The sequence below is a fragment of the Amblyomma americanum genome, chromosome 4 (assembly GCF_052857255.1).
Source record: "Amblyomma americanum isolate KBUSLIRL-KWMA chromosome 4, ASM5285725v1, whole genome shotgun sequence".
NCBI classification, from domain to species: domain Eukaryota; kingdom Metazoa; phylum Arthropoda; class Arachnida; order Ixodida; family Ixodidae; genus Amblyomma; species Amblyomma americanum.
The window spans coordinates 47,821,077-47,836,771 of NC_135500.1; positions in this window are offsets into that span (position 1 = coordinate 47,821,077).

Below are 15,695 nucleotides of genomic sequence, written 5' to 3' on the forward strand. Positions count from 1 at the left end.
CACACATTTCGAAGCCAAGCGTTGAAGAATCCCACTTGCCTCCAGCATTCTGTTTTTAGGATTTTCGAAACCCTTTTCCAATGTCCTACAGATGGTCCAAGCGCCCCGAACATTGACGAAACGCCAAGGGGGCAAGTATTATTTCGCAGGCAATAGGCATAGGCCCTAGCTCTGCACGTCGAAGAAGCGATGATTGAAGAACACAGTGCACACTGATCCTCGGGGGCCAAGGAACACATATAAGAGCCTACGTCTGGGGACACATAACTTAGGAGGGTAGATGTGTAGGCCAGTTGGTGAGACATGAAGGAACTAGACACCGCAGCGGACACGGGACAGAGAAAGAAGACGACACAGGGCGGTGCTGGGATGTGATTTGAACGTTCTGAGCATCTTCTTCACGGCAAAGACGCATAAAGATCTGTGCCCATTCAGGCTATTGTTACAGAAAGAGGAAGCTGGCAGGCCCAAGTCAGCAAGTTCCTTAAAACACATTTGGGACAACTAAAGCCTGAGGATCCTTTCAAGATAGCTGGGTCTGACACCTTGGTTAAAGCATTGACTTCTGGTGTTCCAAGTGCCAACTGTGCGTTGTCCGTCGACGTGCAAGAATTGTTTTACTCGATTCCGCACGGTGAACTTTTCAGTGCAGTAAGAGAACTGATAGACGTTGCCGGCGTGGTTGGATTGCAGAACACCTGTGGTGTGTCGCCTGATTCTTTTATGGAGCTGCTCGGTTTTTATCTTGATTCTACTTTTGTTTCCTTTGACGAGAAATTGTATGTGCAGAAAAAAGGAATTTGTATAGGTTCCAGTGTCGCGCCAGTGCTGTGTGAAATCTTTCTTGCGCGTCTAAGTCGAGTGCTCGAGCTCAAGCTAACCCAACCTTTCATAGCAAAGATCATCAGATATGTAGACGACTTTTTAATTATTTTGAAACTTTCTTCTCATGACTCCTTGACAGAAGTAGCTAGCAAGATCTTAAGTGTATTCTCAAACTGTTCGCAATTTCTCAAATTCACTCTAGAACTTCCACAAAACGGCACCATTCAGTTCCTGGATTTAAAGTTATCTTTTAACAGAATTGATCATGTGTGCTGGGCCTTCCAACCTAGGTCAAAGAAAGCATTGGTGCCTTTTGATTCATCCCACTCCAAGGTGGTAAAGCGGGGTATTGCCTCCTCCTGTTTTAGATCCGCAGTTTTAAAATCATGCACTCATATGTTGAAGTCCAGTTTTTCCCTTCAAATAGAGCGGCTGGAAAAGGCAGGGTACCCGAGGTTTTTGTTAACCACGGTGGCTGAAACAGTGGCCAATAAGCTCCGTAAAAAAGAAAAAAAAGGAGTTGCTTCCCAAGAACCAGCCGGCCAGAAAAAAGTGGAAGTCATTCCCTACCTGCACAGGGTTTCACATAATCTCAAAAAGATTTCAAGCAAATATGGCATCGACATTGTATTTTCGGCACCCTGTAAACTCTCTAGATTATGCAATCTAGTGGGAAAGGGGGACTCGATTCGTGGAACTTGCGGCAAGAAACATTTGGAAGAAAATAAGCGTGTCGCATGTGCAACAGGGGTAATCTACAAGGTCCCCCTCAGTTGTGGGCGTTTTTATATTGGACAAACCGGTAGGTGCTTAAATGATCGCTTGAGAGAACATGCGCGTTCCTTGGGGGAGGCGGGGGGTTCGAATCTGCCTGTTCATTGCCGCAAGTGACGGGGTTGTTGCCCTCAGTTCAGCCAGACTCAGATTCTTGGAAGAAGGAAGGGGCAGCTTGAGAGAGAGATTATGGAGGCCATTGCCATCTTGCGCTCGCAACCGGATGAATGCGTTAGTTCGCCTTCGGTTTCCATCCTCCAAAAAGAACTGTGTTTCCTTGACAGGTGACAGGTTGGGCTGCTTCCTTTTGACGTTCTTTTCTTCCTTTGTCTTGTGGTTTTCATGCTTCCACATGCGGTCGACGGTTTTTTTAACACTTCTGATATCTGTAGATTGTGACTCGCATGATGAGCATTGCATAACGTTTTAAAGTCTGATTTCTGTAGATTGTGACTCGCATATCTTTCATGTGCATTGTTGTCAGTTAGGTCTTGTTATCTGTTGCTTTTCATTCCCCCTTTTTTACTTGATTGTAGGATCACACGTGCCTCTGTCTTTTTAAAGCCATGAAGTTTCTGATAAAATTGTAGTTGCAAGTACAGCCCTGTGTCGTCTTCTTTCCCTGTCCCGTGTATGCTGCGGTGTCTAGTTCCTTCAGTTCTCAATTTAACCACTATAAGTTACTGCTCTGGGGAAAAAGATACGAATTTACGGCTAGAGCCGCAAACTCACATTAACTCAAAATTAATTAAATCCGCTGTGCATGCGGCAGAATCTATATGATGAAGTACACATGGTGAAATGCTGGCTGATTTTGCATCTACTAAGTTCTCCAGCTTCAGCAGTTTCCGATACCCCGTCGCGCGGGTAATATGTTTCTCCTGAAGCTGTTTGTCAGTTGAATGTATCATACGCAGATTATTTACGTGGGCGCCGTCAGGACCACTGCATGCCCCCTCTACCCTACCACAGTCTATTGAGAAGGGAAGCTGTCCTGTATCCGAAGAGACTGATACCTTTCGCAGACAGAAAACGGCTTGCCAGTCAGCACCCCTCCCCCTCACACCCGCCCACATGTACAAAAACACACATTCCGATCATCTTACGCATGGTACGAGAATATGCGAGACTCGTTCAACCGCTCATCCTCCACTCAAGAGTCTCGTGTGGGACCAATGGCTCTCCCTAAGAGTCACGAGCTTACCAAACATATTTTAATTAAATCACCTGTTCTTCGTCGCCTTCGTAGAACGCGTTCTATATCTCAAGCCCGCATAACTCAGTATCTTGAAAAACACAGTTAATCATGGCCTCTCGCTAGTACAATGTGAAATTAAGACTGACCTATGCTGATGACGTCTTCGCCTTTTGCTCTGATAAAAAGAGTATGATAAAAAAAGCAGGCTTGGATGGATTGAGAGTAATTCGTTTATGCACGGACGCAAATCTGCAACATATTCGTTGCGACCCTGTCGCAAGTGCTATTGTGCGCGTTATAAGCTGCATGCGCTGCATAGAATTTTTGTGACTTTCCTGGGGCGCTATCAAAAAGAGGCACCGGGGTGGCTGGAGGTGCGTATTATCAGTGCGCTAACACTAGATGGGAACTCACTGGCGAAAAAGCCGTGATGGGTCCGGATGAAGCTCGGCGTAACCCGGGTCTGCTCGAGTAAGCTCGTGGGAGCGTCGCACCGGCTTCAGCCGAGTGGAGGACGAAGAGAAACGAACGTGGCTGCGTGCACATGCGCAGAAGAGGCGAAGAATGAAGTCGCCGGAGGAACGAGCACAGCAGCAGACGGTAAATCATGGATGTGCCGGTCCTTCGACAGATTCCGAAACCGAGCGACGTGCACAGCTACGTGAAGAACGACGCAAAAAAAGAGAGCCCCAACGTGAGTCAACCGACGCTGTAGATATAGCGAGGTGGCAAGACGAAGCAGAGCGGCGAAGGCAGCTTATTTTGCTAATCAGGGTGCGGAAACACATGAAGAGCAAGAATCGCGATTTCGTGCACATTCAGGTGCCACAGAGGGGTGAATGATGAAGCCGCTGAAGGAACGGGCAGTAGAGAGGCCAGAACAGGTGGCTGCAGAGACCGCCGAAGACAGGGGACGATGATCTAATCTCAACGAGCAGCTCATGCGGCTTAAAGCGAAAGGGAAAGCCACGGAACGGCTGCAAGAACATTTCGGTGACTCAAAATTTTGCGCTAAAGAAACCTAAAAAATGATAATAAAAACTAAAAAAGGGCAAACGTGCTAGCGGACCTCTGTCACGCTTATGTTGACCAGGTGATCGGGGGCCAATATTTTTTTTTTGTTTTGGGGCATGCTGTTTTGCGATTTCGTGCGAGAGTTGAGTAGTAATGCGAGCGAAAAACAAAGTCGCCTACTTTCTCTGCGCAAACCCTGCGCATGCCAGCGGTTTTCCTCGGGGGGTTGGCAGCAAGCATCGTGGTGAGGCGGCGGGCGATGCTCGTGCTGCGCGTCCTTTTCGTTCCTTTATGCTGCTCACTCGAGTGGTGAACAGCTAAAGCTTCTCTTCCCACGTCTCATGCATGCCTCACGGCTTGGCGACGCACGGTCGCGTTCTTTGGCGGCAGTTCCTAACCAGAGAGCTGTGCTAAAGGGGCAGAAAACGATCGAAAATACATGTTTAGGCTTGTTTCGTGCGTGAGTAGGTGCAGCGCGCTCGTCACAAGCTGTCACTGTTCTTCCTCATGCCTGAGAGCGAGAAGGCACATACAAGAAACTGGAACAAGTACGCAACCCGATAGGCTCGTGGGAAGGACATCAGCTGTGTGTACGTACACATACGCTGCGAGGCGTGACACGAACAGCACGCAAGACGGCACTTGTTATAACCTCGCTGGTTTGCTGGGTGATATATATATATATATATATATATATATATATATATATATATATATATATATATATATATATATATATATATATATATATATATATATATACAAGACATAAAAATCGAACAGCCAGCCACAAGTGCTGGTTTTCGCCATGGCTTGTATGGAAGGGCTGTCAGATGCAAGTCCTGAGCGAAGTACGCGTTTTTCTCTTCCGAAGCGTTGCCAAAGGAGTCCCGGAGCCGAGCGCAGCGCCTCCTCCGCTCCGCGCTTGGGCGGTGCACTTTTTGTGTGCGCACCTCACGCGATGTGGTGGCGTGTCGGCCGACGGTAATCAATGCCGGACACCCGAGGCTATCGACACAAAAGAGGCGCTCGGAGCTGAAGACGAGAGAAGAAAGGTTTGGCAGCTCAAGTTTTGTTCTCACCCGCTGTCATCCGCACGGCCTGTTGTCTCTGTTCTTTTGTAGCTCTGGTTTGAGGCTTTACGGCACGCGATGCTCTGCGTTTTGTGTTACTGCTAGGCCTGTGCCGTGCACTCAGTCTCGTAAGTATTGCAGCAAAGCAGCGTAAAAGTTTGCTACAGGTTTTATCAGTTTGATAATTTATTCACTTATCGGTTGGGAATCCAAATCACCTTACTTTCTGTTACGGGTTAAGTCTTCTGACCTGCGCATTGCCTCCTTTCTTTCACCGCCGGTCACTTTATTAGCCAACGTGTTCACAGACGGACCTTGTACCTATCTTTGCCCTTCCTTCACTTAGCAGCACCTTAAAGGGATACTGAGGCACTTATCGAATCTGCTAACTTTCCGGGGTTTTGGTGCAGGCTCTTTGTTAATCACGTATGGAAAGATTTTTTTTTTGACTCGGGTTAGAACACTGGCGCAATCACCAATTCAAAGCGCGGTGTTCAAACCTACCGCATACTGCGCGAGCGAGGAGAGGGGAACAGCGGAGAGGGAAACCTCGTTCATGCCGGCTCATGTGACGTCACGTTGTGGGGCGGAGATACTTCTAGGCACCCGAGTGAGCTTTCAGTGAGCGTTGTTTCTCGTCATGCGTGCGTTTTTCCACGTATTGCGTGCGTTGTGGACGTACTAAATGTGTCAGCCGAGTTTCAGCCCCAGGTTCAACATGAGGTACCGCTCTGCGTTCGGGTACACGAACAACCTCGGCCGCGACAGTGTCTTCTTCTGGGAATAACAGCCCGTAGACGACGGACAAAGAAAGAAAAAGACGACAGGACCGGCGCTGTTTTTTTTTTTTTTTCAATGACGCACCTAGGCCGCTCCTCTTGACGGACATCCGGTCCTGTCGTCTTCTTCTTTCTTTGTCCCTCGTCTACGCGCTGTTATTCCCAGCAGTATGTACCAACTCGCTCAACTCTCCGTTTTATTGAAGTGTCTTCTTCCACTGTTTCCTGCAAAATCAAAAACTCGCAGCGCTGGGTCACTGCTGTGAATAGAGAGAATTTCAAGCCGACCAAAGTGAATGTACTCTGATCGAAGCACTTTCTTAAAAGCGGCTGCATGCAGAGCTTGTCCTTAATGCGATCCCTAGGGATTCGTCAAAAAGGCACGGCTGAACCACGAAACGGTTTCTTCGATTTTATGGCGTATGGCATGCGTGTCACAATTCTCAGGAAGCGACTCTGCTAAAAGAAGAAACATATAAGGTAAAGACTTCTATTTACGATCCTAATTTCATACTTCGCGCAAGTTGTGGCCTCTTCGTGTGCGGAGCTTTCCGTGAAGGTTGGCAGTGATCAGACTACGGAAAGTGATCCCGCGAATAATCGGACAGGTAGCTTCAGCGCGTGGCTGGATCTGTGTGTGTCCTTTTATCAAGCATTGATACAAACTACAGGCGTCTGTGTTAAACGTCGCGTAACCAATCAGCGGCACAATTACTCGCGTGCGGACAGGCCTTTGAGAAGACCCCACTTTTGTGTAGGAGGTCATGGTGGCTGTGCGGTGTGCTTCTCCGCGCGGAGAGCGCCTGAGATGCACACGGAGTCCCTGCGAGGGCAATCGGCCTGGACCCAAATTTTTCGCGTTCGCCGCCGCCGCGGCCGCGAAAAACATGGCGGCGCCCTTCGGCGCAGGACCCCTCGCCTCGGAATGAATTTGCCGTTGTCGTGGCCTTCTTCAGCGCGTTCGTTGGCCATATACGGGACACCGGTACATCGCTTCGTCTCATCTCACCTGTAAGTAGACGTATAAGTGATAAATTTGTTTTTTTTTAGAGTGACCATTCTGCCGCTACTAGGCTTACGAGGAGCACCGGTTTTGTTGACGGTACTAGTTCGCGTCCTGACAAGGAGATCGCGCCACTAGGCTGGGCGTTCCGTTGCGAGTCTGTTTGCATACGATGAACTAAAAATGGGAATGTGCCTGCGTTTACGTACGTAAGCGTGCATACGGTTATAGTACACAGACAGCATCGATTTATGCCCTTTTCGAACCATATCTGTGTACGCCGCGTGCGGTGACATGGTGGCCGGGAAGTGTGTGGAAAAGCGAGAAACAGCAACGACGCGGTGGTTCCGTCTTGTCCGGGCGTCAACAGATGTGAACTGGTTCTAGTTTTCCCGGCGAGCGAACCCGCTTCGCTCGCCGGGTTTTTGGACAAGTGTGAACGCGTCCTAACTCCACTCCATGCGTGTTCCTGCAGACAGCACAAGCCTGGGCAGAAGCGAAACAGAATTGTGCCTTGTTTAGAAGCCTGCTCGACGGTAGTAGCCAACGAACGTTCGTAAAAGTTTCCCGGCGTCTTAAGCTTCGAGTGTTGGGTGAAGAACGTCTCGCCATTCACACCTTTGGGACCACTAAGCCAAGCATAAAAACGTGCAACAGAGTGGAGTTGCGGCTGCGAAGCCGGCATAACGACCACATTATTCGAGTCGAGGCCCTCGAGGTTCCTGAGAAATCCGGGGACTTTATGCAACCACCGGACGCCTCCGCTACCTGCCTGGCTGCAGACGAGGGGCTCCAGCTCCCTGATCTTGTTCTTGGCGACCATCGACAGAACACCATCGTCTGTATCCTGATTGGCGTTGACCGATACTGGGACATCACCACCGGAAATGTCAAACGTGTCAGCGACAAGCTCGTTGCCGTGGAGACCATCTTTGGGTGGACATTACAAGGTATAGTGCCGAAACAACGGCGACGACGTGTTTAACAACAACTACCGGAGTCATGCGCGTCTTGGTGACCATCCAGCAGGACAACGACGACCTATCCAGTCAGCCTAAATCATTTTGGGAGCTGGACATCTTCGGATAGTCGACAGCGAAGCCACAAAGAAGGAAGACAATGTACTTAAAGACTTCCAAGAAACCGTCGCTTAGAGAAATGGTCGTTATCAGGTGGCGCCGCCCTGGGAAGACAATGCTTCAAATTTAGCTGAGAAAAAAGGCGTAGCCGCGCAGAAGCTTCGGTCATTAACAGCCAAGCTGATGAGAAGTGACGACGTCATTCAGGCTTACGACCAAGCGCTGCGAGAATACCTGGTTGCCGGACACGCCGAGGACGTCCTCTAAAATAGAAAACGCCCTCCAAGGGCTGACCCCATTATTGAAAGCCTCATTGATAGCTGTGCCACGATGGCAGCCAATATCCACCCCCTCACTATCCCACTCGACCACCTTACGGGCCTCTCGCAAGTGGTCGACCTCCCCCCCCCCCTCCCCCCGCGCACTCAGTCGCCTGGTCCGACTACCGAGCCCTAGAGTACAGCCACGCACGCGTGTGCTGGAGGTATTCTCAACACCACCATAGCGCTTCCGCAGCGTCCCGAACCTTCCACGAAACGCGACGACAAGCGCGCCCATCTCGGTATGGAAGTGGAAATGCAATGGCTTGAAGGCAAAGCGGAGAGCCTTGGAGCATACCCGGCAGGCCCAGCCACACACACCCTACATTATCGCGCTCCAAGAAACGTGCAGCGACCCCAAACTCACTAGTCAAGGTACGGACACACTAGCGTCAAAACGCGCGCCGCGTGCCGCGAAACCTGCCGCGGAGGTGGGTTGGTCCGCCGCGCAGAGGATGGGTCGAGGAGCCATTTTCGGCGGCTTGCCGCGTGCCGCGGCAAGCCCCTTTACTGCCTCGTTTGTGGTTCTCCCGTGGGCACTTAGTGCTAATCTTCCGACAGTTCTCTGATTTACTTCTAATCGTGACTGAACTGCAGCCCTTAAGCATAGAACCGCATTCCCGAAAGTAAGCCCCGGCACAATTATTCCTTTCCAAATACCTCTGAGAACTTCATACCTGTTGTACCCCCACAAAGCCCCATGTTTCATTATCCCGGCATCTCTTCGCCCTTTTGCTATGAGAGACTGCTCGTGATTTTCCGTGTACATATGCCCATTGTTTACCCATGCCCCGAGATATTTGTATTCGGCCACTCGGGGTATTTCATGGCCTTGTATTGTAAGCTCCTGATCAGTTGTGCCGTTGAAAACCATCACACCTGACTTAGCTGCGCTAAAACTGAAACCTAGACTGTCTCCTTCGTCTCCACAGCAATTCACCAAAGATTGCAAATCTTTCTGGCTTTCTGCTAACAGTACAATATCGTCCGCATACATTAAACTTGGTAGTCGTTGCTCAACAACATTTCCGCCTAATGTGTATGACAGATCATAGCCTAGATTGCTTCCTTGTAACCTTCTTTCCATAATTATCATATAAAACATGAACAGCAGCGGTGATAGAGGACAACCTTGCCTTAATCCTTTGTGTATCTGGATAGTTGTTGTACTCTTAATTCCTTCCCATGTTATTTCAACTTCATTTTCTTGATATATTTCCTGTAGAAAATTAATTACCTCATGACTGACACCTTCGCCTTTTAATATGTTCCACAGGAGTTCCCTGTTCACGTTGTCGTATGCACCGCTTATGTCCAAGAAGGCTAAATACAGAGGTCTGTTTTCCGCCTTAGCTATTTCTATGCACTGGGTAAGCACTAACAGCGCCTACCACTTCATCTAAGCGCCTACCACTTCTGAACCCGTTCTGAAGTTCTCCGAGTATTCTATTACTTTCTACCCAACACTCCGGGCTTTCTCCTCAGCGCTGCCTCTTGGCTATTGCCGAAGTTAACTTCCAGTGGCAGCGGCGAAACCACGACCAAGCGCTCCGAGCCGGCCGCGACAAACAGCGCTAGAGCTTTCTCCTCGTGTGCATCCACGTTGAAAAATGAATCTCAGCCGAGAGAACATGATGAAACAATTTCTGGAGACTGTTCGCGTGTTCCCCTTTTTGTACGATAAAACTCACCCAAAGTACAAAGATAAGAACGCCAAAATGAACCGGTGAGCGATCATCGGCAGAACATTCGATCTGACTGGTGAGTTGTTTTCATTCTTTATCTGAGCTTCCGCTAAATGTTCACGTCGGCAGGAAGGTGCAGGGGTGAGCACACTTGTTTAGAGAGCTCAAGCAGTGTGCTGTGGAGCAAATGATTATGAATCTCGGTTTCCTAGGGGCATGATGATTTTGCCTGAGCAGTTCGCATGTCGTATCAGGCTGCGCGCTTCGTACAGCGCCGCTTGAGCACTCAGAACAAGTTGCCCATCTTTTTATGTTGCAACCTTTCTTGGTGATAAACAGTGGCATTTCTGTAGGACCTCAAACAGCCGCAAAGTTTAAAAATGTGAAGAATCGTTGGCTTAAAATTGTGTCGGTGTCGGAGGGGGCCCGGAAAAGTGGCGCTGGAAGAGAGGCCGGATAGGTCCACACGAAGTGGACAGTTTTCGACATCGTGGATGGCATACTGAGGAACACACCACATTATGCAAAAAGGTAAAAAAAGCACCACTTAGTTGCGCAGCCATCTGCGAAAACTCAAGCTTGGGGTTCATAACTTCACTACTGTCACCCGCCCTACCACTCCTTTTTAGGCCGCTTTCTTCGTGTTTAATATCTTTTTACCTGATTTGACTGCCAAAGCATCTGTGTTTTTAATAATTTATTTTACCTTCACCTGCGCTGGTAGCTTCGCTATTGCTATTTTCGCATTACCTTTTTTCTGGCGAGAAATCTGCATGGATTGCATCAAAACACTTCTAATTTCATATTTCAGGTCTTCAACTAATGTGCCCCAGAAGAGGACATGTACGTAGGTTAAGTCTTGCTTCCATAAGTGTAACTTCATTTTATAAAGCTTCAAATTATTTAACTTGTTATGCTGAAAGCAAGTGCGTCTGCGCTTTTGCGCAGCTGCATTCTTCCATCTCCACTGTCATCCAACAGTCCCTCCAGTCCCAGACTGGGGACCAGGTGTACACCTCATTGTTTCCTTACCATAACGATTACTGCAGTGAAACAGTATATATACAGCATTGTCATTTCGCTAACCTGTGCAGCTCTGTCTCAAGCCCGGCTGCTGCGCTTTTTCAAGAAATGTAAGTAAGCTGTACTAATTTTGGTGTCGTTATCCACCAATAGTAGCAACATCCTGTGCCTTTATATATTGCATGTACAGTGACAGCCCCAATGACTTTACTGATGAAGACGATTTGAGGTGGGCGGTGATTTTCAATTTTCTTAGCTGTGGTGCATCAGAGATTCCATATCAAAACACCCTTTTCATCAGTCTTTCACGTTTAAGAGTGGGCCCCCATTATTATGCACTGTTATGGTTCACTCCCATAGTAATGGGTTAGTTTTATGGGCATACAGATCTTGGCTTAGTTGCTGTCATGACTCGCCACTGGTCTGTAGTTTCAAGTGAATCACACACTCAACACTGCATTGCAATGTACTGGGAAAAACTTTCAGTCTCCTATTTACTGACTGCACGCCCAAAAACTGCAACAAGGTGTGAAACCAAGCTTTCGGGTACTAGATGAGTATAATGTGTCTTGCTCCTTTTCATCGCATTGCAAGTAGACAGGTTTTTTGCACGGCATCAAAGGCAGCATTTTTATTTTTCTGTAGGCTCCCCACTACATCAGAAGCTGCGGCATCTGCTGCTGGCTCTTCAGGTTAAGTTAGTGCTTACTTTCTTGTGTCGGAAAATGACATCATGACAAACCTTTTTTTAGGCAGGTTCTCAACTTCACAAAAAGGAGATGCTGCCCCATATCCAGGGTAAAAAAGCTGTGAGCACTTTCTTTTATTTGAAGCAGACATACTTTTCCAGAGCATTTCTTGAATCTAATGATGTGGGCTGTTCTGCAGGTGTGCAAAAAGGCGAGCATCCAATGGACCGTCCTCTCGGTACTCGCATGGTTCACATTTCCTGCAGTATTTGAATGATAATCAGCGATTGCAAGAAAACATTGTGCTGATATATTTTTATGCAGGACCAAAAGAAGGCAGTCTGACAGCTTCGATGATGCGGTGAAAGATGTCTCGGGGAGCTGCTCAGCTACGCTGTAAGGACTAAGAAACAAAATGAAATGCCCGCACCGAAAGATGACAGTCAAGAGGCAGCAAACTGGATGGCTGCTATGCTGAGGATGCTGTCACACAAAAAAAGATGCGAGGTAACATTCCAAATCCACAAGCTGTTGTATGAAGCTGAAATGGAGCAGTATGAATAAATGAAATGTAAAGTGCAAGCAATCTGATAATATGTTTCTATGAAAGCAAGCGATTTCGGCTTTCTTTTGACATGATAGTGTTTGTGCATGCTGGCAAGTAGTTGCTTGTTATCGGAAATTACCTGCCGTCCTGCACGGGTCACGACACTTTCCTGCCATGCCATCTGGCCGTCACTCATGAAGTAGGATGCCAGCCTATCCCTTGCTTCTAATGGAGCCCTGCAACACAGAAATGCAGGAGATGTTCATCTTTTCCTTCAGCTTATTCTGCCTGTCTGACTGAGGTCACAGTTTCTAATGGGCGTTTTTTTACTCCTCACTGTTAGCTGTACCCACTGACTTTGTTCAAAACATGCACTACGCATGTATTTTTGCACTGATAAAATTCTTAACGCAGACTCTAATGAACAACATCTTGTCATGTTGTGGTAAATGATCAAGTTAAATGAAATGTTTTGAAGGTTTCACTGTTTCTTACTGATGAGCTTCAATTGCTTTAATGTAAATAAAGGAGGAAATGCAAAACATTACTGATTTCATGCTCTGTTAGAAATAATTACCGAGCAGAGGGGTACCCCTGGTCTGTCCATCCAGAGAGGGCACTAGTATCGTTCCTCCATGCTCCATTTGTGACATTTAGCTGCCAGTCCTCATGGACAACAAATCCGGGAGGGTTGTACGTTGTCCTTGAGGACACCGAATCCTTCATAAGAAAATTGTGGAGCGCCACACATGCCCTTACAATGTTGTCAGTGGTTTCTTCTGACGCTCGAAAGGGTCTCTTCAGTATTCGCCACCTACTAGCCAAGATACCAAAACCGTTTTCTATGAGCCTCCTTGCACGACTAAGCCGGTAATTACATACTGCCCTCTTGAAGTACTCGCTGTACTGGCTGAACCTGCAGGCATGAAGAGCGAGAAAAAACATAATAAGGTCAGGGCTATAAAATTACAGCAATCACGTACATACTTAGATGAAAAATGCAACGGCACTAATTTCAAATCATTGAAATAACTGGTCGTTGTGCTGAAATCAACTTCAAACGAAAAAACTGTTGGGACGTGTTATGTCCTCTGGGTGCCTTTTTCCAATGCGGCCAATTTGAAATACTACATTACCTAATATTACAGGTTTCTTTTTCAATTGTTGCATACTTAAGTTGCGCTAAAGAAATGCTACATAGGGCCACATTTGGCTGCATTGCACAACTTGTGATTTACAGTATATTATCCTGTCAGAAAAACAGGTTAAATAGTGCTCATGCATTTGCTTGCAATCATGCAATTAAACCATATACGTCAACACTACATTTTATTACTGCATAATTCCATTGCTTTCACACAAAATGCAACCTAACATGTAAATTATCCGTAATAAAATTATTTTAATACACTCATATTGCACTGCATACACGAACTTCAGTCCTCTGAACCATTTTTTTTTCATGCAGAAACTAAACCTTTCCATGTAACGCATGCTATGTAGATGAATGCAGGCTAGACTGCATTTGTAAATTTTTTGTAGAAATTGTTTGGCCATTTCGCCATTTTTGCCGCATGCATGCATTGCATGATCTCTTTCTGATATGAAAAACAGTGGCAGCAGTAATACAGTACAGCTGCATTGATATTTCATCTCGGCAATCAGAGAAACATGTAAGCTTTAAAAGTAATTGAAGCAACTTGCCTCGTCGAGTATAAGGCCGCATGAGGTAAGGCTTCAATGGAAATGCCTCGTCGCCCACCATCGAGTATGGTATCTGTCCCGCTGAGCCCACTGTTGCTGCTGGGGTGGTACCAAATCTGTGCTCGCCCAATGTGCGCATCAACTTTGCTCTTAAGAAAACTCCTCCATCACTTTTTCCCCCGTAGTGGCCATGACCACGTACACAAATCTGAAATAAAGCAAGAAGTTTCATTGTAGCCCATTTAGCATCTGATATAGCACATGACTTTAACCTTACTCCTCCTGAAATCACCACTGCGTTCAAGTCTCGCAAAGTCATTTCTGTTGTACATCATAGTTCGACTAAATATACATGCCACACACAATCATCCCTCAGAGGTTAACATCTGAACATCTGCTGCAATTTGTGCAGAATCATTGTCAACCTGAGTGAGAAAACCAGTGTAATAATACACTTGTCTACGCTATGCTCATTAAATCGTCATCTAGCTAGAACGGTCCTCTTTTCTTTCAGTGCATACAAAAACACTCTCAATGTATATGATATACTGTTTTCATGATTCAGAAGAAAAATGCACCATTAACGAGTCGTTTAACAAAAGCTTTGTTTTGCCATGAATGCACCATATCTGTAATGTGCATCGCATGTTGCCATGAGGACTGTACATAATTACTTCTTGTAATTGAAGTTTCGTGACCCTGAATTTGCCGGACATTCAATGCTCACATGCTTTCTTTTCATCAATACATCCAATGCAGTTCGGAAAATTCCACTCGACAAGCATGTCTGTGGCAATCTGAAAGAGTAATCGAGAGGCAATATAATATAGTCTGTGACAAAAACAGTAGCGTAGTAATGCATAAGGCGACATTTAGTTGTCTTATGCGTTATGAGATGCAGGAGTTCCACACATTTGAAAAGTCAGTACGCAGAGGGCATTGGGAAAGTCAGTAGCATAAAAAATGAGGTACAGAAAGGCAAGCTGGCCACTTGTCAACACTATAAACTTTCTCCGCAGTAACAAAACGGGCTGCAGTGCACTTACTTTTTTCTATTCTTCTGCTGTTTGTGGAAATCTTACATAGATTGGCTGAAGTATTTCCCATAATGCAGCATAAGTTTCTCTTACGATCTTTCCAGCCGTAGAACATCCTGTCAGGAAGTTGAACGAGAAACTTCTCGTCGTGTCGCCGTTTGCGAGAAGTCTGAAAAGCGTATTCTCATCACATAAGTCTCAAATGATAAATGAGGAGGAGGGGGTGAATTCCATCACAGTGCTCATGCGGTATGTTTTACACAATATGTTCCGGGGGACTGCTGATCGGGCACTGTGACGAGACAGTACGGGGTCACGGACTTTCGGACTTACCTTACTGTCATGGCAAGTCAATCGTGTGAGGATATCGATCGCCTGAACGGAGTGCCTTGCCGCTCAATCACAGGCCGAACTAGGTGAAGCAGTATGTCGAACGAGCTCAGCGGCATTCGAAGGAAGCTATAATCAAGAATCAAACGCAGCATCACTACCACGTGACACACACGGCACACTACGAGTTTAAAAAGCTTGTAACCACTCACTCTCGGAAGAAGCTTCCAACTTGGGCGCGCAGCCGGGGCAGCAAAGCATTCGCTTGCCCCTCAGCGTCTCGGTAGCTCTAGCAGAGGTGCACCCAAAACCTTCGCCTGCGTGCCTTTTCCGCGCACCGCCGTCGCAACAGCAGAGAGAACACAGAATGACCAAAACGCTCATCGTCGACCGCATCTGCCATTGCAGAAGTCAACGTGATCGGCTCGGTAGATGACGAGGGACGGGGAGCTGGTATGCGGTCTGCTAGCCGAGCAAGGAAAAAGCGCGCGAAAACCGCGAAATCGTGCCTATGATCGCGCAGTTCGAGACAAGGCGAGATCAGCGCTGTCACGTGACTCCACGGCGGCCGCCGCGCGCACAACCAATGTGGCCTCTGCCGCGCGGCGCCCTTGC